This window comes from Phalangium opilio, unplaced genomic scaffold (genome assembly GCF_054372755.1).
Source record: "Phalangium opilio isolate 3A_F unplaced genomic scaffold, DU_Popi_V2 ptg000031l_1, whole genome shotgun sequence".
NCBI lineage: Eukaryota > Metazoa > Arthropoda > Arachnida > Opiliones > Phalangiidae > Phalangium > Phalangium opilio.
This window is the reverse complement of record NW_028324158.1, coordinates 3,603,750-3,622,072: the sequence shown is the minus strand read 5'-3', so window position 1 is coordinate 3,622,072 and position 18,323 is coordinate 3,603,750. Positions and strand designations below refer to the sequence as shown.

The window sequence follows — 18,323 nt, the reverse complement described above, 5'->3', positions numbered from 1 at the left end:
TATGGATAGGATATCCTCAGGTAGTGATGTTCGGACCTTTTCAAGTCCGGTCGATTTTTGAACCCTCATCGTGTTCCAACACTCTTTTTATAACCAAACTAGCAAATTTTGTAATGACGTACGTCAGCCCGGGGAGGGTTGAAATTGAGAATAGATATGTAAACACCCATTCCGGCGGCACTAATAATGATGCTGGTTCGGGGACCTTAATCTAGAGATAAAGATTTTCATTTTAATGTTCGCGAATTTGTGTGGGGGTGGAGTTGCTTAATTCCTTTCGGAAGCTACTATAATGTATTACTGAAGCTAATCATTTCAGAGAAAGGGGAAAAAGTGGGAAAAGGTAAGCGCGAGGAGCTGGACACTAAATCTAAACTGCGCACTTGATTCCGCTTAACAACTATAATTCCCATGCAATTATGAAATGAAATGAAATGAGTTTATTTTTATATCCTTAACTACAATATGACCTGGTCACTTTTTACAGTTATACAGGATTGTTAATATATTATTTTATAGGTTTTTGATATTTCAAGTCATTTTAAATTTTAAAATTCAGTTAAAATCGCTCTTAAAATAATTAAAATTTCTCTTACAATACAATTAAAAATTAAAATTCAAAGCAAACAATAAAGATGTCCAGTAAGTAAATTTCCAAAACAGGATAACACAATTCAATTTTCTAAATTAGTTTAAATAGTAACGTTTTAAAATTCTATATTATTTTCTCTTTTAAAATAACGTTTCGAAGAGTTCCTATTCCATTTTAGTGCCATTGATTTCGAATAATAATTGCGCGAGTTTCTGAGTTCAGTCTTGATTTAATTCAAAATAATAAAAACTTCCCATGGCTGCCAACAAATTTTTATTTTAGACTGCTATATACCCTTTTCAAAACTCGGAGGTAAAATAGAGCCAGGTGTTTGACCACCTAGTTTTCATAAGACAGACTTAGATATGGTTTCAAACATAAGTTTTTAAGTTATGTTCCATAAGTATGACACTACCTATACTTCGTAATGCTAGAGACTTAATGAGAGCTAGTTGGAGAACGACAAGTGTGAATTGACTGCACTCGGTTTTACAGTCCATCTTCTGATTAGGTCTGCCTATGACAGCACCTGACCAGACGTGAATTTATTACGTTTCACCTACGTCACTTCATAACAAGCTCTCAGTAACCGGTGACAAACTTATGGACCATATTTTATGAACTTATGTTTCAAACTGTGGACTGGTAACTTTAAAATCTTCTATAACGTCTTTGGATCCACATAGCCCTATATCAAGCAGACGATATTGTGCCCCGCCTCGTTTTTGAAAATCGTCCATTTCTGTTTCTAGATAATTAAATAATATATTTCCTCTGTTTCTACATGCTTCATTCTCCAAGTGTCCAACTCCTTGAGGCGAAATTTCAAAGACGCAACCATCCGAAAACGTTTTAAAGATATTTTATGAAAACAACAACGCCCCCGATTCTCTGTTTCCGTGGAAGATGGCTATTGTTATCTCGAGCACTTTACCATGCATATGATAGAATACTTCACATTTCCCACGGAACTGTCTCAAAGAGGAACTTCCGAACGATCTTGATGATATCGTAGTTTATCACTATCCACTTACTCCATTTAGTCGTGTAATGTTTTGGAAAATTAAACTGTTTCAGATTTGGGTGGTAAGATATCCATTTCACTTTAAGATCCTAAGACTTGGGAATTTTTGTTATTATTTTGATATTTAAAAAAAAAGTGTAATTGCGATTGAGGTTTTTTACCTTTGCAGTAAGATGGGCGCAATAAATATTTAGGTTTTAACAATAAATTTATTACAATTATATTGTAAAACGAAAACTACTTCTTGTGGTTGAAATATATATTTGATTTTAGGTGGTTGAATTCGTTATCAATTCGAATCTTGAAAACCGAAAGATACGACCCGACGAAAATTATATACCTATTTATTAAGTTTCATTACGTCTGATGAACTGAATTGTTAATTGACTAACACTGGAATTTTTTTGTTGTTTACTAACCAAATAATAACATAAGTTCATAAAGTGTGTTCCATATGTTCGTCACTGGTTACTGAGAGCTTGTCATGAAGCGAAGTAGGTGAAACGTCATAGTTTCTGGTAAAGCGACGCCTGGTGAGGCGCTGTCAACGGCTTTAGTACAGAATAAATAGTTGATGGACCGCAAAACCGAGTATAGTCAATTCTCGCGTCGTTCTCGAACTAACTCTCAGTAAGTCTCTAGCATTTCGAAATATAGGTAAATTTAACGTTTTAATTGTTCCTACTGCGCTATAAATACACCTAAATGGACTTCCCATTTTTTATTTAAAGGGATTGTGAAGAGAAAAATATTTTTTATATGACCTTTCATCGAAATCATAATTAATTTCAGGGGGGAAAATATGGACACTATCATAAGAGAAAAAGCTTAAATTAAAACTCTTCGGTTTCTTCACTTTAACTAGTGTTATGAAGGAACTATAGCGATAAATTGGAGCTGAGAATACTTTGGACTTTGGTTATTTTTTTTTAAAGACAAACTGGTATAAAAAAGTTCGAATATTCATAGCGTTGAAATAGAGAATAGTTATTTTTTGCTAGAGCTACTTTATGACTAAGACCATCCTAGCTTTCAATTGAATTCTGGTACGGATAACTGTTCGAGATAACGCGAGGCAAGACGCTATGGAACATTGGTAGTTCTGAAAATAGTTTTCTCATACACATAAGATGAAGGGTTTGACGAAACATTTCGCACTAGAAATTTGGGATACTGGTTTCTCCCATGTAGAAGTTAGTCGAACAGTATGACGAAAGATATGTAGACCAATAACGTTAATTTTTTATTTTCTTTATAGTCAACTGGAAACGTTGATAAACCCTTGGAATTAGGAGTGCCAGCACTTAAATTCTTAAGAACTTCGTAATAATTGACTTATGTTTATAATTTTGCAATTTGAATATACCCTTTTTGAAATACACTGTAAACGACAGACACATTGACGTTATAATTAATCATAATGATAGGAACTTTAAATTTGCGTCACGTCCAGTAGCCCGAACTAAGGATTCAAGGATTTTCATGTAATAGGTCCGTATCTGATTGACTGCAAACGATAGAAGCTACTAAATTGTTTATGCATAAACAAAATTTTTACGTAACTAAGAACACACGTCGCAAGAATAACAGTGAATCTTTTCTCCGCTTGGTTGAATTTAAAAACGAAATCGTACCGTAAACCTTGTAGATTCCTTTTTTTCTTTTATATTCTCGCTCAATTTCAATAGGGCAGACAACGTTCTTTAAAATGTTTTTGTCCAAATTTTGAATTGAATTTTCTGAGATATCGTCTAGTGACGTTTTCATTTTGAGTCTTTAAAGGCACTTGGTACTTAATTACCTTTGAAGAACCTCTGCGGTGTTGTTGAATACTTTGAAAGACTATTTTTCTAAGAGGAATGTTTCATAGAGTGGGTTTATCAGTCATGCGAGCCATTTTTCTCGCGTTTCTCTAACAAGGCAATATTTCTATTATTTTTTTACCAATGTAATAATAATTTGTATTCATCGTATTATGTGGACATATTTCTTAAATTCCATAAGAGCCTTGGGAAATAAATGAATGTTTTTTTTTCAAATCCGGTAGAGAAATAATTCTTAAGACTATTACATGTGTAACATTGATGCAATTAAAATGTCATAAGCATATCATACATGATATGCTTATGGTTTTGTTCAAACCTTGATATGGAGATCCCGTGATTTGAACCCGCGACCTCTCACGTGCAAAGCGAGCGCTCTTCCACTGAGCTACATCCCCTTCAGATGCTGGAGTAGAGATTATCAAAAAAGAAAATGTATTTTGTTTAAACGTTGACTTGAAGATACCAGGGATTGAAGACGGGACTTCTCACATGCGAAGCGAGCGATCTTCCACTGAGCTATATCCCCTACGGATGTACAAATAGATATCATCGTAAAATTAAATACTTTTAGACTGAAACCGCGAAATGGAGATACCGGGGGTTGAACCCGGGACTTCTCACATGCAAAGCGAGCGCTCTTCCACTGAGCTATATCCCCTTCGGATGTACAAGTCGATATCAGCGCAAAATTAAATACTTTTAGACTAAAACCGCGAATCGCAGATACCGGGGATTGAGCCCGGGACTACTCACATGCAAAGCGAGCGCTCTTCCACTGAGCTATATCCCCTTCAGATGTACTAGTAGAGATCATCGTAAAATTAAATACTTTTAGCCTAAAGCCGCGAAATGGAGATACCGGGGGTTGAACCCGGGACTTCTCACATGCGAAGCGAGCGCTCTTCCACTGAGCTATATCTCCTACGAGTCTACAAGTAGAGATCATCGTAAAATTAAATACTTTTAGACTAAAACCGCGAAATGGAGATACCGGGGGTCGAACCCGGGACTTCTCACATGCGAAGCGTGCAATCTTCCACTGAGCTATATCCCCTTCGGATGTAGTAGTAGAGATCATCGTAAAATTAAATACTTTTAGAATAAAACCGCGAAATGGAGATACCGGGGGTCGAACCCGGGACTTCTCACATGCGAAGCGAGCGCTCTTCCACTGAGCTATATCCCCTACGATTGTATAAGTAGACATCATCGTAAAATTAAATACTTTTAGACTAAAACCGCGAAATGGAGATACCGGGGGTCGAACCCCGGACTTCTCACATGCAAAGCGAGCGCTCTTCCACTGAGCTATATCCCCTTCGGATGTACAAGTAGAGATCATCGTAAAATTAAATACTTTTAGACTAAAACCGCGAAATGCAGATACCGGGGGTTGAACCCGGGACTTCTCACATGCGAAGCGACCGCTCTTCCACTGAGCTATATCCCCTTCGGATGTACAAGTAGAGATCATCGCAAAATTAAATACTTTTAGACTAAAAAGCGCGAAATGGAGATACCGGGGGTCGAACCCGGTACTTCTCACATGCAAAGCGAGCGCTCTTCCACTGAGCTATATCCCATTCGGATGTACAAGTAGAGATCATCGTAAAATTAAATACTTTTAGACTAAAACCGACGAAATGGAGATACCGGGGGTTGAACCCGGGACTTCTCACATGCGAAGCGAGCGCTCTTCCACTGAGCTATATCCCCTACGAGTGTACTAGTAGAGATCATCGTAAAATTAAATACTTTTAGACTAAAGCCGCGAAATGGAGATACCGGGGGTTGAACCCGGGACTTCTCACATGCGAAGCGAGCGCTCTTCCACTGAGCTATATCTCCTACGAGTGTACAAGTAGAGATCATCGTAAAATTGAATACTTTTTGACTAAAGCCGCGAAATGGAGATACCGGTGGTCGAACCCGGGACTTCTCACATGCGAAGCGAGCGCTCTTCCACTGAGCTATATCCCCTACGATTGTATAAGTAGACATCATCGTAAAATTAAATACTTTTAGACTAAAACCGCGAAATGGAGATACCGGGGGTCGAACCCCGGACTTCTCACATGCAAAGCGAGCGCTCTTCCACTGAGCTATATCCCCTTCGGATGTACAAGTAGAGATCATCGTAAAATTAAATACTTTTAGACTAAAACCGACGAAATGGAGATACCGGGGGTTGAACCTGTTATATTATCTGAAATTATCTGAAACTGAACTGAACTGAACCCAACCCGATCAACACTGGGATTGTACCTGTAGATCCCTCGAGAGATCCCTCGTCAGTCGCTACTAGAACACAGTAGAATAAAGAATAGCTAAACCTGTATCCCGCTCTTAAACGTAAACTTTGTATGATAACTCTCTATTATTAATAAAGGTTTTTAATAATAGACATTACGTCGCTACCTTCTTATATATCTTAAAGTAAGAAACTTATCAAAACATGGTGTCAGAAGTGTGTTTAGCTGTTTTTTTCGCCTCGCTTCCCTCTCGCGCTTAAGCCTCATTTCCCTCGTTGCACTTTGGCTCTCTCCGTTCTCTCGCCGTCGCCGTCGCCGTCGCCGCCTCGCGTTTCTGCCCTAAGCCTCGGCCGCCTCGTGTTTTTTTCGTGTATCGCTCCTTGACGCGGTATTATGGCCTCCTCGATCCCGCCGCCGCGCCCGGTCTCGCTATCGTCGGGTGATTCGGCCGCGCACTGGAAATTGTTTCGCGCCCAGTGGACCAACTATGAAATTGCTACCGGTTTGGCTACTAAGGGTGCGCCCGTTCGTGCGGCTACCCTCCTCGCTATTATGGGGGAGGATTGTTTTAAACTGTATCAAGACTTGCCTCTAACGGCAGAACAGCGCGCCAGTGCTACAGATATTCTGGACGCTATTGAACTCCATTTCAAGCCTCTCACACATGTTATCTATGATCGCATGATCTTCAACTCCGCGGTCCAAGAACACAATGAGACTATCGATCAGTTTGTGAACCGTTTACGCCGCCTATCCGATACATGTGAATATAAAACCTTTCAGGAGGAACTTATACGCGATCGGCTCGTGGTTGGAAATAAGAATCTCACCACTCGCGCCCAGCTAAGTAAGGAACGCACTCTTACGTTAGCCTCGGCTGTCGATATATGTCGCGCAAATGAACTGGCGGAACGCCAATTTTCGGAGACTAAACCCAATCACGTTGAAGTCCATCGTTTGGACCGCCAGAATCGTGAACACCCTCGCAAATCGGCCTCTAAACCGCCCGTCGCGTTACTCGCACGCCCTTGCAATTTTTGCAACACGATTCACGCTCGCGATAGACAATTGTGCCCAGCTCTGGGTAAGACTTGTCGCAAATGTGGCATGGAGAACCATTTTTCCACCGTCTGTCGCCAGGGTCGAGATCCCGTCGCTACCACACGGCCTCTACCTCGAAATAAATCAAGTCATTCCCGTGGCCGTCGGAAACAGGGTTTTTCCCATCAGTTAGAACCTGCTGCTCCCGATGCTGCAGGGACTGACGATGAAACTGACGAAATTTACGCCCTTGAAGAAACTCACCAGGCCCGTTCCTCTCGGGGCAAGCAATGGTTTGTTACCCTACAAATACAGGGCGACAGCGCCGTTACTGACTTACGCTGTCAACTCGATAACGGTTCTACCTGCAACTGTCTTAGAGAGACTGATTTCGACGCGTTACCCGCTAATAGCGCCACTTTCCGCCCAGAGACAACGGTTCTCAGCTGTTACGATGGATCTACCATAACCTCCACCGGCATCGCAACTTTGCATTGTCTGTATAAACAGTGCACGTACGTTCTTGAGTTTCTTATCGTCCCAGGCACGAAACCTTCACTGCTTTCAGGTGCCACCTGCGAAGCCCTTGGATTGATGACTATGCATGTGCCCAGCTCAGCGGTACACGCAGTTACGGAATCTCCCACATCCCTTCCTAGTCCTCTAACCAAAGCAAAACTCTTGTCCGATTATCAGGACGTTTTTGACGGTTTGGGATGCTTGCCGGGAGAATGTCATCTAGTTCTAGACAAATCGGTGGAGCCAGTACAGCATCGACCGAGAAATGTACCCGTTGCGTTACGTGACCCTCTCCAACGCAAACTGGCCGAGCTAGAGAAATTAGGCGTCATAGCAAGGGTGACGGAACCTACAAAATGGATTTCGAGTATGGTTCTCGTTAGAAAACCTAGGAAAACTCCTGACGAACAGACTATCTCCAACGCACAGCCGCCTCCGATCACGCCGGATGATTTACGCATTTGTTTAGATCCGAAAGATCTTAACCGAGCCTTACAAATTGCCCGTTATCCACTCCCGACGATCGAGGATATACTTCCAACCCTCAGCAACGCTAAAGTTTTTACGGTTCTCGACGCGAAAGATGGGTTCTGGCAAGTCAAGCTTGATCTCGAAAGTAGCCTCTTAACTACGTTCTGGACCCCTTTCGGACGTTTCCGTTGGCTACGCATGCCTTTCGGCATTTCTACAGCTCCCGAGGAGTATCAGCGCCGCCAAGCGGAGGCGTTAGAGGGTTTAGAAGGTGTGGCTGTTATTGCTGATGACAATATTATTTTTGGATGCGGGGATACTTTAGAATCCGCCATCATGGATCATGACAAAAAACTAATTGCTGTCCTTGAACGCGCCCGCAAGCTCAATATGAAGATTAACAAAAATAAACTCCGTCTGCGTTTGCCCTCGGTGCCTTATATCGGCCATGTTCTCTCATCCTCGGGTGTCTCCCCAGACCCGCGGAAAATCCATGCCGTGAAGAATATGTCCGCACCACAAACTGTACAGCAGTTACAAAGCTTTATCGGCTTCACGACTTATCTGGCTAAATTCTTACCGAAGCTTTCCCACTGTCTTGAGCCTCTGCGCCAGCTCGTCCATCAGGATGTTCCATGGTCTTGGACCCCTGAGCACCAACGTGTTTTTGACTCCATCAAAACCCTAGTAACCTGCGTCCCGGTGTTACGCTTTTATGATGTTCGCCTCCCAGTCACCCTCCAGTGTGACGCTAGTGATATGGGTTTAGGCGCCACGCTCCTTCAAGAGGGCCAACCCGTCGCTTTCGCTTCTCGTGCTCTCACTCCCACCGAACGCCGATACGCGCAGATCGAGAAGGAGTGCTTGGCAATCGTTTTTGGTTGTACCCGATTCCACCAATATCTGGGTGGTCGCGATAACATCATTGTGGAGTCGGACCACAAACCGTTGGAAACAATTTGGAACAAACCCCTTCTATCAGCGCCAAAACGCTTGCAATGCATGATGCTTAAATTACAATATTATGCTCTCACGGTGCGTTACAAAAAAGGCTCTCAAATGTATATAGCGGATTGTCTGTCCCGTATATCAAGTATCAACCCCCTACCGGACACTGACCCGTATCGCGAACACACCGTCTATTCGACGACTTTACTCGCCGGTATTGATCACTCGGACTACCTTCGCATTCGGCAACCTCTACTCCGCCGCATTCGGGAGGCCACCGCAGTCGATTCCGTGTGCGTCGACCTTCGGACCGCTATCCGCAAGGGATGGACCGACAGAATCTCGAAGGTACCTCTCTCGATTCGTCCGTTCTGGACATTTCGCGATGAACTTACATACGACCAGGGTTACCTCTACAAAGGCTCCCGCGTTATCATACCTACTGCTCTTCGGGACGAAGTTATCTCCCAACTACATTCCAGCCACCTGGGAATACAGGCTTGCCTGCAAAAGGCAAGGGAGTCGGTTTTTTGGCCTGGAATAACAACAGACATACAAGCCGCAGTATCCACCTGTCATGCGTGTAACAGGTATCACAGCTCACAACAACGTGAGCCCCTGATTACCGTTTCTCTGCCGGACTTACCATGGCAAAAGATTGCTATGGATCTCTTCACCATCGAAGCACATCACCAAAAATATCTTATTTTAATAGACTACTATTCGGATTTTTGGGAGATCGAACAACTCCACAACACTACCGCCGCCGCGATTATCCTTGCGTGTAAGAAACAGTTTGCACGATATGGTATTCCCGAGACAGTCATTACCGACAACGGCCCCCATTTAATAGCTTCGAATTTCGCGAATTCTCGGATTTATGGGGTTTCACACACACAACGTCTTCGCCATATCACTCACAGGGCAACGGCAAAGCGGAATCCGCTGTTAAAATCGCTAAAACACTGTTAAAGAAACTACAGAGTACCAAGGAAGATTTTTACCTTGCTCTGCTGGATTGGCGAAACACCCCGACGGATTCCGTAAACGCTAGCCCAACACAACGCCTCATGGCACGCCGCACGCGTTCCATCTTACCAACCCCACCGAAACTACTTAACCCTCATGTCGTTCCGCACGTCAAGGCCACTCTTGCCAACAAACGAAGTCACACAAAACAGACCTACGATCAACATGCCAAGCCTTTGTGCGAACTTCGCGACAACGAACAGGTCTGGGTCAAAGTCACGCCCAAGGACCTCCATTCCCCTTGGATTCAGGGCATCGTCGAGAAAGAAGTCGCACCCAGATCGTATCTCGTGAAGGCCAAGGGCACCGTGTATCGCCGCAATCGCATTGCGTTACGACCCGCCCATCGGTTTTCCGCTCGACCCACAAACCCTGCACCGTCATCGTCGTCACCAAAGGCGTCCGTTTCCCCGACTCTTCCCACTCTGCCCATTATTTATCAGCCACGTCCGCAAACACCACCTCCGACTACACCTCGGACACCACCTCCGACTACACCTCGGACACCACCTCCGACTACACCTCGGACACCACCTCCGACTACACCTCGGACACCACCTCCGACTTCACCTCCGCACTCGCGTTCAATCACCGTCCCTACTTTGGTCGCTGTCACCTCGCCGCGCCCCACATCCGTACCGCCCGACTCGCCGCCCGTCCCGCGTAGTACAAGATCTGGCCGTCTCGTCACGCGACCGCGTCGTCTTGCCGATTATGTCTAAGTTTTTTTGTTGTTTTTGCTCTCGCAACCATATGGCATCAACTCTAAAAATAACGGGATGTTATATTATCTGAAATTATCTGAAACTGAACTGAACTGAACCCAACCCGATCAACACTGGGATTGTACCTGTAGATCCCTCGAGAGATCCCTCGTCAGTCGCTACTAGAACACAGTAGAATAAAGAATAGCTAAACCTGTATCCCGCTCTTAAACGTAAACTTTGTATTATAACTTTGTATGATAACTCTCTTTTATTAATAAAGGTTATTAATAATAGACATTACGTCGCTACCTTCTTATATATCTTAAAGTAAGAAACTTATCAAAACAGAACCCGGGACTTCTCACATGCGAAGCGAGCGCTCTTCCACTGAGCTATATCCCCTACGAATGTACAAGTAGAGATCATCGTTAAATTAAATACTTTTAGACTAAAACCGCGAATTGGAGATACCGGGGGTTGAACCCGGGACTTCTCACATGCGAAGCGAGCGCTCTTCCACTGAGCTATATCCCCTTCGGATGTACAAGTAGAGATCATCGTAAAATTGAATACTTTTTGACTAAAGCCGCGAAATGGAGATACCGGGGATTGAACCCGGGACTTCTCACATGCAAAGCGAGCGCTCTTCCACTGAGCTATATCCCCTTTGGATGTACAAGTAGAGATCATCGCAAAATTAAATACTTTTAGACTAAAAGGCGCGAAATGGAGATACCGGGGGTCGAACCCGGCACTTCTCACATAAAAAGCGAACGTTCTTCCACTGAGCTATATCCCCTTCGGATGTACAAGTAGAGATCATCGTAAAATTAAATACTTTTAGACTAAAACCGCGAAATGGAGATACCGGGGGTCGAACCCGGGACTTCTCACATGCGAAGCGAGCGCTCTTCCACTGAGCTATATCCCCTTAAAATGTACTAGTAGAGATCATCGTAAAATTAAATACTTTTAGACTAAAACCGCGAAATGGAGATACCGGGGGTTGAACCCGGGACTTCTCACATGCGAAGCGAGCGCTCTTCCACTGAGCTATATCCCCTACGATTGTATAAGTAGACATCATCGTAAAATTAAATACTTTTGGACTAAAACCGCGAAATGGAGATACCTGGGGTCGAACCCCGTACTTCTCACATGCAAAGCGAGCGCTCTTCCACTGAGCTATATCCCCTTCGGATGTACAAGTAGAGATCATCGTAAATTTGAATACTTTTTGACTAAAGCCGCGAAATGGAGATACCGGGGGTTGAACCCGGGACTTCACATGCGAAGCGAGCGCTCTTCCTCTGAGCTATATCCCCTTCGGATGTCCTAGTAGAGATCATCGTAAAATTAAATACTTTAAGACTAAAACCGCGAAATGGAGATACCGGGGTTCGAACCCGGGATTTCTCACATGCGAAGCGAGCGCTCTTCCACTGAGCTATATCCCCTTCGGATGTAGAAGTAGAGATCATCGTAAAATTAAATACTTTTAGACTAAAACCGCGAAATGGAGATACCGGGGGTCGAACCCGGGACTTCTCACATGCGAAGCGAGCGCTCTTCCACTGAGCTATATACCCTTCGGGTGTACAAGTAGAGATCATCGCAAAATTAAATACTTTTAGACTAAAATGCGCGAAATGGAGATACCGGGGGTCGAACCCGGCACTTCTCACATGCAAAGCGAGCGCTCTTCCACTGAGCTATATCCCCTACGAATGTACAAGTAGAGATCATCGTTAAATTAAATACTTTTAGACTAAAACCGCGAAATGGAGATACCGGGGGTTGAACCCGGGACTTCTCACATGCGAACCGAGCGCTCTTCCACTGAGCTATATCCCCTTCGGATGTACAATTAGAGATCATCGTAAAATTGAATACTTTTTGACTAAAGCCGCGAAATGGAGATACCGGGGATTGAGCCCGGGACTTCTCACATGCAAAGCGAGCGCTCTTCCACTGAGCTATATCCCCTTTGGATGTACAAGTAGAGATCATCGCAAAATTAAATACTTTTAGACTAAAAGGCGCGAAATGGAGATACCGGGGGTCGAACCCGGCACTTCTCACATAAAAAGCGAACGTTCTTCCACTGAGCTATATCCCCTTCGGATGTACAAGTAGAGATCATCGTAAAATTGAATACTTTTTGACTAAAGCCGCGAAATGGAGATACCGGGGGTTGAACCCGGGACTTCACATGCGAAGCGAGCGCTCTTCCTCTGAGCAATATCCCCTTCGGATGTACTAGTAGAGATCATCGTAAAATTAAAAACTTTTAGACTAAAGCCGCGAAATGGAGATACCGGGGGTTGAACCCGGGACTTCTCACATGCAAAGCGAGCGCTCTTCCACTGAGCTATATCCCCTTCGGATGTACTAGTAGAGATCATCGTAAAATTAAATACTTTTAGACTAAAGCCGCGAAATGGAGATACCGGGGGTTGAACCCGGGACTTCTCACATGCGAAGCGAGCGCTCTTCCACTGAGCTATATCTCCTACGAGTGTACAAGTAGAGATCATCGTTAAATTAAATACTTTTAGACTAAAACCGCGAAATGGAGATACCGGGGGTTGAACCCGGGACTTCTCACATGCGAAGCGAGCGCTCTTCCACTGAGCTATACCCCCTTCGGGTGTACAAGTAGAGATCATCGTAAAATTGAATACTTTTTGACTAAAGCCGCGAAATGGAGATACCGGGGGTTGAACCCGGGACTTCTCCCATGCAAAGCGAGCGCTCTTCCACTGAGCTATATCCCCTTCGGATGTACTAGTAGAGATCATCGTAAAATTAAATAGTTTTAGACTAAAGCCGCGAAATGGAGATACCGGGGGTTAAACCCGGGACTTCTCACATGCGAAGCGAGCGCTCTTCCACTGAGCTATATCTCCAACGAGTGTACAAGTAGAGATCATCGTTAAATTAAATACTTTTAGACTAAAACCGCGAAATGGAGATACCGGGGGTTGAACCCGGGACTTCTCACATGCGAAGCGAGCGCTCTTCCACTGAGCTATATCCCCTTCGGATGTACAAGTAGAGATCATCGTAAAATTGAATACTTTTTGACTAAAGCCGTGAAATGGAGATACCGGGGGTTGAACCCGGGACTTCTCACAAGCAAAGCGAGCGCTCTTCCACTGAGCTATATCCCCTTCGGATGTACTAGTAGAGATCATCGTAAAATTAAATACTTTTAGACTAAAGCCGCGAAATGGAGATACCGGGGGTTGAACCCGGGACATCACACATGCGAAGCGAGCGCTCTTCCACTGAGCTATATCTCCTACGAGTGTACAAGTAGAGATCATCGTTAAATTAAATACTTTCAGACTAAAACCGCGAAATGGAGATACCGGGGGTTGAACCCGGGACTTCTCACATGCAAAGCGAGCGCTCTTCCACTGAGCTATATCCCCTTTGGATGTACAAGTAGAGATCATCGCAAAATTAAATACTTTTAGACTAAAAGGCGCGAAATGGAGATACCGGGGGTCGAACGCGGCACTTCTCACATAAAAAGCGAACGTTCTTCCACTGAGCTATATCCCCTTCGGATGTACAAGTAGAGATCATCGTAAAATTAAATACTTTTAGACTAAAACCGCGAAATGGAGATACCGGGGGTCGAACCCGGGACTTCTCACATGCGAAGCGAGCGCTCTTCCACTGAGCTATATCCCCTTAAAATGTACTAGTAGAGATCATCGTAAAATTAAATACTTTTAGACTAAAACCGCGAAATGGAGATACCGGGGGTCGAACCCGGGACTTCTCACATGCGAAGCGAGCGCTCTTCCACTGAGCTATATCCCCTTCGGATGTACTAGTAGAGATCATCGTAAAATTAAATACTTATAGACTAAAGCCGCGAAATGAAGATACCGGAGGTTGAACCCGGGACTTCTCACATGCGAAGCGAGCGCTCTTCCACTGAGCTATATCCCCTACGATTGTAGAAGTAGACATCATCGTAAAATTAAATACTTTTAGACTAAAACCGCGAAATGGAGATACCGGGACTTCACATGCGAAGCGAGCTCTCTTCCACTGAGCTATATCCCCTTCGGATGTACAAGTAGAGATCATCGTAAAATTAAATACTTTTAGACTAAAACCGCGAAATGGAGATACCGGGACTTCACATGCGAAGCGAGCTCTATTCCTCTGAGCTATATCCCCTTCGGATGTACTAGTAGAGATCATCGTAAAATTAAATACTTTTAGACTAAAGCCGCGAAATGGAGATACCGGGGGTTGAACCCGGGACTTTTCACATGCGAAGCGAGCGCTCTTCCACTGAGCTATATCTCCTACGAGTGTACAAGTAGAGATCATCGTTAAATTAAATACTTTTAGACTAAAACCGCGAAATGGAGATACCGGGGGTTGAACCCGGGACTTCTCACATGCGAAGCGAGCGCTCTTCCACTGAGCTATATCCCCTTCGGATGTACAAGTAGAGATCATCGTAAAATTGAATACTTTTTGACTAAAGCCGCGAAATGGAGATACCGGGGGTTGAACGCGGGACTTCTCACATGCAAAGCGAGCGCTCTTCCACTGAGCTATATCTCCTACGAGTGTACAAGTAGAGATCATCGTTAAATTAAACACTTTTAGACTAAAACCGCGAAATGGAGATACCGGGGGTTGAACCCGGGACTTCTCACATGCGAAGCGAGCGCTCTTCCACTGAGCTATATCCCCTTCGGATGTACAAGTAGAGATCATCGTAAAATTGAATACTTTTTGACTAAAGCCGCGAAATGGAGATACCGGGGGTTGAAACCGGGACTTCTCACATGCGAAGCGAGCGCTCTTCCACTGAGCTATATCCCCTACGAATGTACAAGTAGAGATCATCGTTAAATTAAATAGTTTTAGACTAAAACCGCGAAATGCAGATACCGGGGGTTGAACCCGGGACTTCTCACATGCGAAGCGACCGCTCTTCCACTGAGCTATATCCCCTTCGGATGTACAAGTAGAGATCATCGCAAAATTAAATACTTTTAGACTAAAAAGCGCGAAATGGAGATACCGGGGGTCGAACCCGGTACTTCTCACATAAAAAGCGAGCGCTCTTCCACTGAGCTATATCCCCTGCGGATGTACAACTAGAGATCATCGTAAAATTAAATACTTTTAGACTAAAACCGACGAAATGGAGATACCGGGGGTTGAACCCGGGACTTCTCACATGCGAAGCGAGCGCTCTTCCACTGAGCTACATCCCCTACGAATGTACAAGTAGAGATCATCGTTAAATTAAATACTTTTAGACTAAAGCCGCGAAATGGAGATACCGGGGATTGAACCCGGGACTTCTCACATGCAAAGCGAGCGCTCTTCCACTGAGCTATATCCCCTTTGGATGTACAAGTAGAGATCATCGCAAAATTAAATACTTTTAGACTAAAAGGCGCGAAATGGAGATACCGGGGGTCGAACCCGGCACTTCTCACATAAAAAGCGAACGTTCTTCCACTGAGCTATATCCCCTTCGGATGTACAACTAGAGATCATCGTAAAATTAAATACTTTTAGACTAAAACCGACGAATTGGAGATACCGGGGGTTGAACCCGGGACTTCTCACATGCGAAGCGAGCGCTCTTCCACTGAGCTATATCCCCTTCGGATGTACAAGTAGAGATCATCGTAAAATTGAATACTTTTTGACTAAAGCCGCGAAATGGAGATACCGGGGATTGAACCCGGGACTTCTCACATGCAAAGCGAGCGCTCTTCCACTGAGCTATATCCCCTTTGGATGTACAAGTAGAGATCATCGCAAAATTAAATACTTTTAGACTAAAAGGCGCGAAATGGAGATACCGGGGGTCGAACCCGGCACTTCTCACATAAAAAGCGAACGTTCTTCCACTGAGCCATATCCCCTTCGGATGTACAAGTAGAGATCATCGTAAAATTAAATACTTTTAGACTAAAACCGCGAAATGGAGATACCGGGGGTCGAACCCGGGACTTCTCACATGCGAAGCGAGCGCTCTTCCACTGAGCTATATCCCCTTAAAATGTACTAGTAGAGATCATCGTAAAATTAAATACTTTTAGACTAAAACCGCGAAATGGAGATACCGGGGGTCGAACCCGGGACTTCTCACATGCGAAGCGAGCGCTCTTCCACTGAGCTATATCCCCTACGATTGTAGAAGTAGACATCATCGTAAAATTAAATACTTTTAGACTAAAACCGCGAAATGGAGATACCTGGGGTCGAACCCCGTACTTCTCACATGCAAAGCGAGCGCTCTTCCACTGAGCTATATCCCCTTCGGATGTACAAGTAGAGATCATCGTAAAATTGAATACTTTTTGACTAAAGCCGCGAAATGGAGATACCGGGGGTTGAACCCGGGACTACACATGCGAAGCGAGCGCTCTTCCTCTGAGCTATATCCCCTTCGGATGTATTAGTAGAGATCATCGTAAAATTAAATACTTTAAGACTAAAACCACGAAATGGAGATACCGGGGTTCGAACCCGGGACTTCTCACATGCGAAGCGAGCGCTCTTCCACTGAGCTATATCCCCTTCGGATGTACAAGTAGAGATCATCGTAAAATTGAATACTTTTTGACTAAAGCCGCGAAATGGAGATACCGGGGGTTGAACCCGGGACTTCTCACATGCGAAGCTACCGCTCTTCCACTGAGCTATATCCCCTTCGGATGTACAAGTAGAGATCATCGCAAAATTAAATACTTTTAGACTAAAAAGCGCGAATTGGAGATACCGGGGGTCGAACCCGGGACTTCTCACATGCGAAGCGATCGCTCTTCCACTGAGCTATATCCCCTTCGGATGTACTAGTAGAGATCATCGTAAAATTAAATACTTTTAGACTAAAACCGCGAAATGGAGATACCGGGGGTCGAATCCGGGACTTCTCACATGCGAAGCGAGCACTCTTCCACTGAGCTATATCCCCTTCGGATGTACTAGTAGAGATCATCGTAAAATTAAATACTTTTAGACTAAAACCGCGAAATGGAGATACCGGGGGTCGAATCCGGGACTTCTCACATGCGAAGCGAGCACTCTTCCACTGAGCTATATCCCCTTCGGATGTAGTAGTAGACATCATCGTAAAATTAAATACTTTTAGACTAAAACCGCGAAATGGAGATACCTGGGGTCGAACCCCGTACTTCTCACATGCAAAGCGAGCGCTCTTCCACTGAGCTATATCCCCTTCGGATGTACAAGTAGAGATCATCGTAAAATTGAATACTTTTTGACTAAAGCCGCGAAATGGAGATACCGGGGGTTGAACCCAGGACTTCACATGCGAAGCGAGCGCTCTTCCACTGAGCTATATCCCCTTCGGATGTACTAGTAGAGATCATCGTAAAATTAAATACTTTAAGACTAAAACCGCGAAATGGAGATACCGGGGTTCGAACCCGGGACTTCTCACATGCGAAGCGAGCGCTCTTCCACTGAGTTATATCCCCTTCGGATGTACAAGTAGAGATCATCGTAAAATTAAATACTTTTAGACTAAAACCGACGAAATGGAGATAACGGGGGTTGAACCCGGGACTTCTCACATGCGAAGTGAGCGCTCTTCCACTGAGCTATATCCCCTTCGGATGTACAAGTAGAGATCATCGTAAAATTGAATACTTTTTGACTAAAGCCGCGAAATGGAGATACCGGGGGTTGAACCCGGGACTTCTCACATGCAAAGCGAGCGCTCTTCCACTGAGCTATATCCCCTACGAGTGTACAAGTAGAGATCATCGTTAAATTAAATACTTTTAGACTAAAACCGCGAAATGGAGATACCGGGGGTTGAACCCGGGACTTCTCACATGCAAAGCGAGCGCTCTTCCACTGAGCTATATCCCCTACGATTGTAGAAGT

General features: G+C 44.3%; 2 long non-coding RNA genes and 51 other non-coding genes across 53 annotated transcripts; 1 reads left to right on the top strand and 52 right to left on the bottom strand.

The window, feature by feature from the left end:
• Positions 1–1,576: 1,576 nt before the first annotated feature.
• LOC149690062 (uncharacterized) lies at positions 1,577–4,046 on the bottom strand. Its single transcript, XR_016383866.1, has 3 exons — positions 3,759–4,046; positions 1,778–3,623; positions 1,577–1,711 (listed from the first exon to the last, which is right to left on the bottom strand). It is a non-coding gene; the product is annotated as an uncharacterized LOC149690062 (long non-coding RNA).
• Positions 2,439–3,168, top strand: LOC149690064 (uncharacterized). Its single transcript, XR_016383865.1, has 4 exons — positions 2,439–2,559; positions 2,618–2,809; positions 2,875–2,939; positions 3,044–3,168. It is a non-coding gene; the product is annotated as an uncharacterized LOC149690064 (long non-coding RNA).
• Positions 3,766–3,837, bottom strand: TRNAA-UGC (transfer RNA alanine (anticodon UGC)). Its single transcript has one exon. It is a non-coding gene; the product is annotated as a tRNA-Ala (tRNA).
• On the bottom strand, positions 4,029–4,100 carry TRNAA-UGC (transfer RNA alanine (anticodon UGC)). Its single transcript has one exon. It is a non-coding gene; the product is annotated as a tRNA-Ala (tRNA).
• Positions 4,101–4,292: 192 nt separating this feature from the next.
• TRNAA-CGC (transfer RNA alanine (anticodon CGC)) lies at positions 4,293–4,364 on the bottom strand. The gene has a single exon. It is a non-coding gene; the product is annotated as a tRNA-Ala (tRNA).
• Positions 4,365–4,556: 192 nt separating this feature from the next.
• Positions 4,557–4,628, bottom strand: TRNAA-CGC (transfer RNA alanine (anticodon CGC)). Its single transcript has one exon. It is a non-coding gene; the product is annotated as a tRNA-Ala (tRNA).
• Positions 4,629–4,688: 60 nt separating this feature from the next.
• Positions 4,689–4,760, bottom strand: TRNAA-UGC (transfer RNA alanine (anticodon UGC)). Its single transcript has one exon. It is a non-coding gene; the product is annotated as a tRNA-Ala (tRNA).
• Positions 4,761–5,086: 326 nt separating this feature from the next.
• TRNAA-CGC (transfer RNA alanine (anticodon CGC)) lies at positions 5,087–5,158 on the bottom strand. Its single transcript has one exon. It is a non-coding gene; the product is annotated as a tRNA-Ala (tRNA).
• Positions 5,159–5,218: 60 nt separating this feature from the next.
• TRNAA-CGC (transfer RNA alanine (anticodon CGC)) lies at positions 5,219–5,290 on the bottom strand. The gene has a single exon. It is a non-coding gene; the product is annotated as a tRNA-Ala (tRNA).
• Positions 5,291–5,350: 60 nt separating this feature from the next.
• On the bottom strand, positions 5,351–5,422 carry TRNAA-CGC (transfer RNA alanine (anticodon CGC)). Its single transcript has one exon. It is a non-coding gene; the product is annotated as a tRNA-Ala (tRNA).
• A 60-nt stretch (positions 5,423–5,482) lies between these two features.
• Positions 5,483–5,554, bottom strand: TRNAA-UGC (transfer RNA alanine (anticodon UGC)). The gene has a single exon. It is a non-coding gene; the product is annotated as a tRNA-Ala (tRNA).
• A 5,317-nt stretch (positions 5,555–10,871) lies between these two features.
• Positions 10,872–10,943, bottom strand: TRNAA-CGC (transfer RNA alanine (anticodon CGC)). Its single transcript has one exon. It is a non-coding gene; the product is annotated as a tRNA-Ala (tRNA).
• Positions 10,944–11,003: 60 nt separating this feature from the next.
• Positions 11,004–11,075, bottom strand: TRNAA-UGC (transfer RNA alanine (anticodon UGC)). The gene has a single exon. It is a non-coding gene; the product is annotated as a tRNA-Ala (tRNA).
• Positions 11,076–11,268: 193 nt separating this feature from the next.
• Positions 11,269–11,340, bottom strand: TRNAA-CGC (transfer RNA alanine (anticodon CGC)). The gene has a single exon. It is a non-coding gene; the product is annotated as a tRNA-Ala (tRNA).
• A 60-nt stretch (positions 11,341–11,400) lies between these two features.
• TRNAA-CGC (transfer RNA alanine (anticodon CGC)) lies at positions 11,401–11,472 on the bottom strand. The gene has a single exon. It is a non-coding gene; the product is annotated as a tRNA-Ala (tRNA).
• A 192-nt stretch (positions 11,473–11,664) lies between these two features.
• TRNAA-CGC (transfer RNA alanine (anticodon CGC)) lies at positions 11,665–11,734 on the bottom strand. Its single transcript has one exon. It is a non-coding gene; the product is annotated as a tRNA-Ala (tRNA).
• A 60-nt stretch (positions 11,735–11,794) lies between these two features.
• On the bottom strand, positions 11,795–11,866 carry TRNAA-CGC (transfer RNA alanine (anticodon CGC)). The gene has a single exon. It is a non-coding gene; the product is annotated as a tRNA-Ala (tRNA).
• A 60-nt stretch (positions 11,867–11,926) lies between these two features.
• On the bottom strand, positions 11,927–11,998 carry TRNAA-CGC (transfer RNA alanine (anticodon CGC)). The gene has a single exon. It is a non-coding gene; the product is annotated as a tRNA-Ala (tRNA).
• Positions 11,999–12,059: 61 nt separating this feature from the next.
• On the bottom strand, positions 12,060–12,131 carry TRNAA-UGC (transfer RNA alanine (anticodon UGC)). The gene has a single exon. It is a non-coding gene; the product is annotated as a tRNA-Ala (tRNA).
• Positions 12,132–12,191: 60 nt separating this feature from the next.
• TRNAA-CGC (transfer RNA alanine (anticodon CGC)) lies at positions 12,192–12,263 on the bottom strand. The gene has a single exon. It is a non-coding gene; the product is annotated as a tRNA-Ala (tRNA).
• A 60-nt stretch (positions 12,264–12,323) lies between these two features.
• TRNAA-UGC (transfer RNA alanine (anticodon UGC)) lies at positions 12,324–12,395 on the bottom strand. The gene has a single exon. It is a non-coding gene; the product is annotated as a tRNA-Ala (tRNA).
• A 323-nt stretch (positions 12,396–12,718) lies between these two features.
• On the bottom strand, positions 12,719–12,790 carry TRNAA-UGC (transfer RNA alanine (anticodon UGC)). The gene has a single exon. It is a non-coding gene; the product is annotated as a tRNA-Ala (tRNA).
• A 60-nt stretch (positions 12,791–12,850) lies between these two features.
• Positions 12,851–12,922, bottom strand: TRNAA-CGC (transfer RNA alanine (anticodon CGC)). The gene has a single exon. It is a non-coding gene; the product is annotated as a tRNA-Ala (tRNA).
• A 60-nt stretch (positions 12,923–12,982) lies between these two features.
• TRNAA-CGC (transfer RNA alanine (anticodon CGC)) lies at positions 12,983–13,054 on the bottom strand. Its single transcript has one exon. It is a non-coding gene; the product is annotated as a tRNA-Ala (tRNA).
• A 60-nt stretch (positions 13,055–13,114) lies between these two features.
• On the bottom strand, positions 13,115–13,186 carry TRNAA-UGC (transfer RNA alanine (anticodon UGC)). Its single transcript has one exon. It is a non-coding gene; the product is annotated as a tRNA-Ala (tRNA).
• Positions 13,187–13,246: 60 nt separating this feature from the next.
• On the bottom strand, positions 13,247–13,318 carry TRNAA-CGC (transfer RNA alanine (anticodon CGC)). The gene has a single exon. It is a non-coding gene; the product is annotated as a tRNA-Ala (tRNA).
• A 60-nt stretch (positions 13,319–13,378) lies between these two features.
• TRNAA-CGC (transfer RNA alanine (anticodon CGC)) lies at positions 13,379–13,450 on the bottom strand. Its single transcript has one exon. It is a non-coding gene; the product is annotated as a tRNA-Ala (tRNA).
• Positions 13,451–13,510: 60 nt separating this feature from the next.
• Positions 13,511–13,582, bottom strand: TRNAA-UGC (transfer RNA alanine (anticodon UGC)). The gene has a single exon. It is a non-coding gene; the product is annotated as a tRNA-Ala (tRNA).
• Positions 13,583–13,642: 60 nt separating this feature from the next.
• TRNAA-CGC (transfer RNA alanine (anticodon CGC)) lies at positions 13,643–13,714 on the bottom strand. The gene has a single exon. It is a non-coding gene; the product is annotated as a tRNA-Ala (tRNA).
• Positions 13,715–13,774: 60 nt separating this feature from the next.
• Positions 13,775–13,846, bottom strand: TRNAA-UGC (transfer RNA alanine (anticodon UGC)). Its single transcript has one exon. It is a non-coding gene; the product is annotated as a tRNA-Ala (tRNA).
• Positions 13,847–14,039: 193 nt separating this feature from the next.
• On the bottom strand, positions 14,040–14,111 carry TRNAA-CGC (transfer RNA alanine (anticodon CGC)). Its single transcript has one exon. It is a non-coding gene; the product is annotated as a tRNA-Ala (tRNA).
• A 60-nt stretch (positions 14,112–14,171) lies between these two features.
• Positions 14,172–14,243, bottom strand: TRNAA-CGC (transfer RNA alanine (anticodon CGC)). Its single transcript has one exon. It is a non-coding gene; the product is annotated as a tRNA-Ala (tRNA).
• A 60-nt stretch (positions 14,244–14,303) lies between these two features.
• On the bottom strand, positions 14,304–14,375 carry TRNAA-CGC (transfer RNA alanine (anticodon CGC)). The gene has a single exon. It is a non-coding gene; the product is annotated as a tRNA-Ala (tRNA).
• Positions 14,376–14,669: 294 nt separating this feature from the next.
• On the bottom strand, positions 14,670–14,741 carry TRNAA-CGC (transfer RNA alanine (anticodon CGC)). Its single transcript has one exon. It is a non-coding gene; the product is annotated as a tRNA-Ala (tRNA).
• Positions 14,742–14,801: 60 nt separating this feature from the next.
• Positions 14,802–14,873, bottom strand: TRNAA-CGC (transfer RNA alanine (anticodon CGC)). The gene has a single exon. It is a non-coding gene; the product is annotated as a tRNA-Ala (tRNA).
• Positions 14,874–14,933: 60 nt separating this feature from the next.
• On the bottom strand, positions 14,934–15,005 carry TRNAA-UGC (transfer RNA alanine (anticodon UGC)). Its single transcript has one exon. It is a non-coding gene; the product is annotated as a tRNA-Ala (tRNA).
• Positions 15,006–15,065: 60 nt separating this feature from the next.
• On the bottom strand, positions 15,066–15,137 carry TRNAA-CGC (transfer RNA alanine (anticodon CGC)). The gene has a single exon. It is a non-coding gene; the product is annotated as a tRNA-Ala (tRNA).
• A 60-nt stretch (positions 15,138–15,197) lies between these two features.
• Positions 15,198–15,269, bottom strand: TRNAA-CGC (transfer RNA alanine (anticodon CGC)). Its single transcript has one exon. It is a non-coding gene; the product is annotated as a tRNA-Ala (tRNA).
• A 326-nt stretch (positions 15,270–15,595) lies between these two features.
• On the bottom strand, positions 15,596–15,667 carry TRNAA-CGC (transfer RNA alanine (anticodon CGC)). The gene has a single exon. It is a non-coding gene; the product is annotated as a tRNA-Ala (tRNA).
• A 60-nt stretch (positions 15,668–15,727) lies between these two features.
• TRNAA-UGC (transfer RNA alanine (anticodon UGC)) lies at positions 15,728–15,799 on the bottom strand. Its single transcript has one exon. It is a non-coding gene; the product is annotated as a tRNA-Ala (tRNA).
• Positions 15,800–15,993: 194 nt separating this feature from the next.
• On the bottom strand, positions 15,994–16,065 carry TRNAA-CGC (transfer RNA alanine (anticodon CGC)). Its single transcript has one exon. It is a non-coding gene; the product is annotated as a tRNA-Ala (tRNA).
• A 60-nt stretch (positions 16,066–16,125) lies between these two features.
• Positions 16,126–16,197, bottom strand: TRNAA-UGC (transfer RNA alanine (anticodon UGC)). The gene has a single exon. It is a non-coding gene; the product is annotated as a tRNA-Ala (tRNA).
• A 193-nt stretch (positions 16,198–16,390) lies between these two features.
• On the bottom strand, positions 16,391–16,462 carry TRNAA-CGC (transfer RNA alanine (anticodon CGC)). Its single transcript has one exon. It is a non-coding gene; the product is annotated as a tRNA-Ala (tRNA).
• Positions 16,463–16,522: 60 nt separating this feature from the next.
• TRNAA-CGC (transfer RNA alanine (anticodon CGC)) lies at positions 16,523–16,594 on the bottom strand. The gene has a single exon. It is a non-coding gene; the product is annotated as a tRNA-Ala (tRNA).
• A 322-nt stretch (positions 16,595–16,916) lies between these two features.
• Positions 16,917–16,988, bottom strand: TRNAA-CGC (transfer RNA alanine (anticodon CGC)). The gene has a single exon. It is a non-coding gene; the product is annotated as a tRNA-Ala (tRNA).
• Positions 16,989–17,181: 193 nt separating this feature from the next.
• Positions 17,182–17,253, bottom strand: TRNAA-CGC (transfer RNA alanine (anticodon CGC)). Its single transcript has one exon. It is a non-coding gene; the product is annotated as a tRNA-Ala (tRNA).
• A 60-nt stretch (positions 17,254–17,313) lies between these two features.
• Positions 17,314–17,385, bottom strand: TRNAA-CGC (transfer RNA alanine (anticodon CGC)). Its single transcript has one exon. It is a non-coding gene; the product is annotated as a tRNA-Ala (tRNA).
• A 60-nt stretch (positions 17,386–17,445) lies between these two features.
• Positions 17,446–17,517, bottom strand: TRNAA-CGC (transfer RNA alanine (anticodon CGC)). Its single transcript has one exon. It is a non-coding gene; the product is annotated as a tRNA-Ala (tRNA).
• Positions 17,518–17,709: 192 nt separating this feature from the next.
• TRNAA-CGC (transfer RNA alanine (anticodon CGC)) lies at positions 17,710–17,779 on the bottom strand. Its single transcript has one exon. It is a non-coding gene; the product is annotated as a tRNA-Ala (tRNA).
• Positions 17,780–17,839: 60 nt separating this feature from the next.
• Positions 17,840–17,911, bottom strand: TRNAA-CGC (transfer RNA alanine (anticodon CGC)). The gene has a single exon. It is a non-coding gene; the product is annotated as a tRNA-Ala (tRNA).
• A 61-nt stretch (positions 17,912–17,972) lies between these two features.
• Positions 17,973–18,044, bottom strand: TRNAA-CGC (transfer RNA alanine (anticodon CGC)). The gene has a single exon. It is a non-coding gene; the product is annotated as a tRNA-Ala (tRNA).
• A 60-nt stretch (positions 18,045–18,104) lies between these two features.
• TRNAA-UGC (transfer RNA alanine (anticodon UGC)) lies at positions 18,105–18,176 on the bottom strand. The gene has a single exon. It is a non-coding gene; the product is annotated as a tRNA-Ala (tRNA).
• A 60-nt stretch (positions 18,177–18,236) lies between these two features.
• Positions 18,237–18,308, bottom strand: TRNAA-UGC (transfer RNA alanine (anticodon UGC)). The gene has a single exon. It is a non-coding gene; the product is annotated as a tRNA-Ala (tRNA).
• Positions 18,309–18,323: the final 15 nt, after the last annotated feature.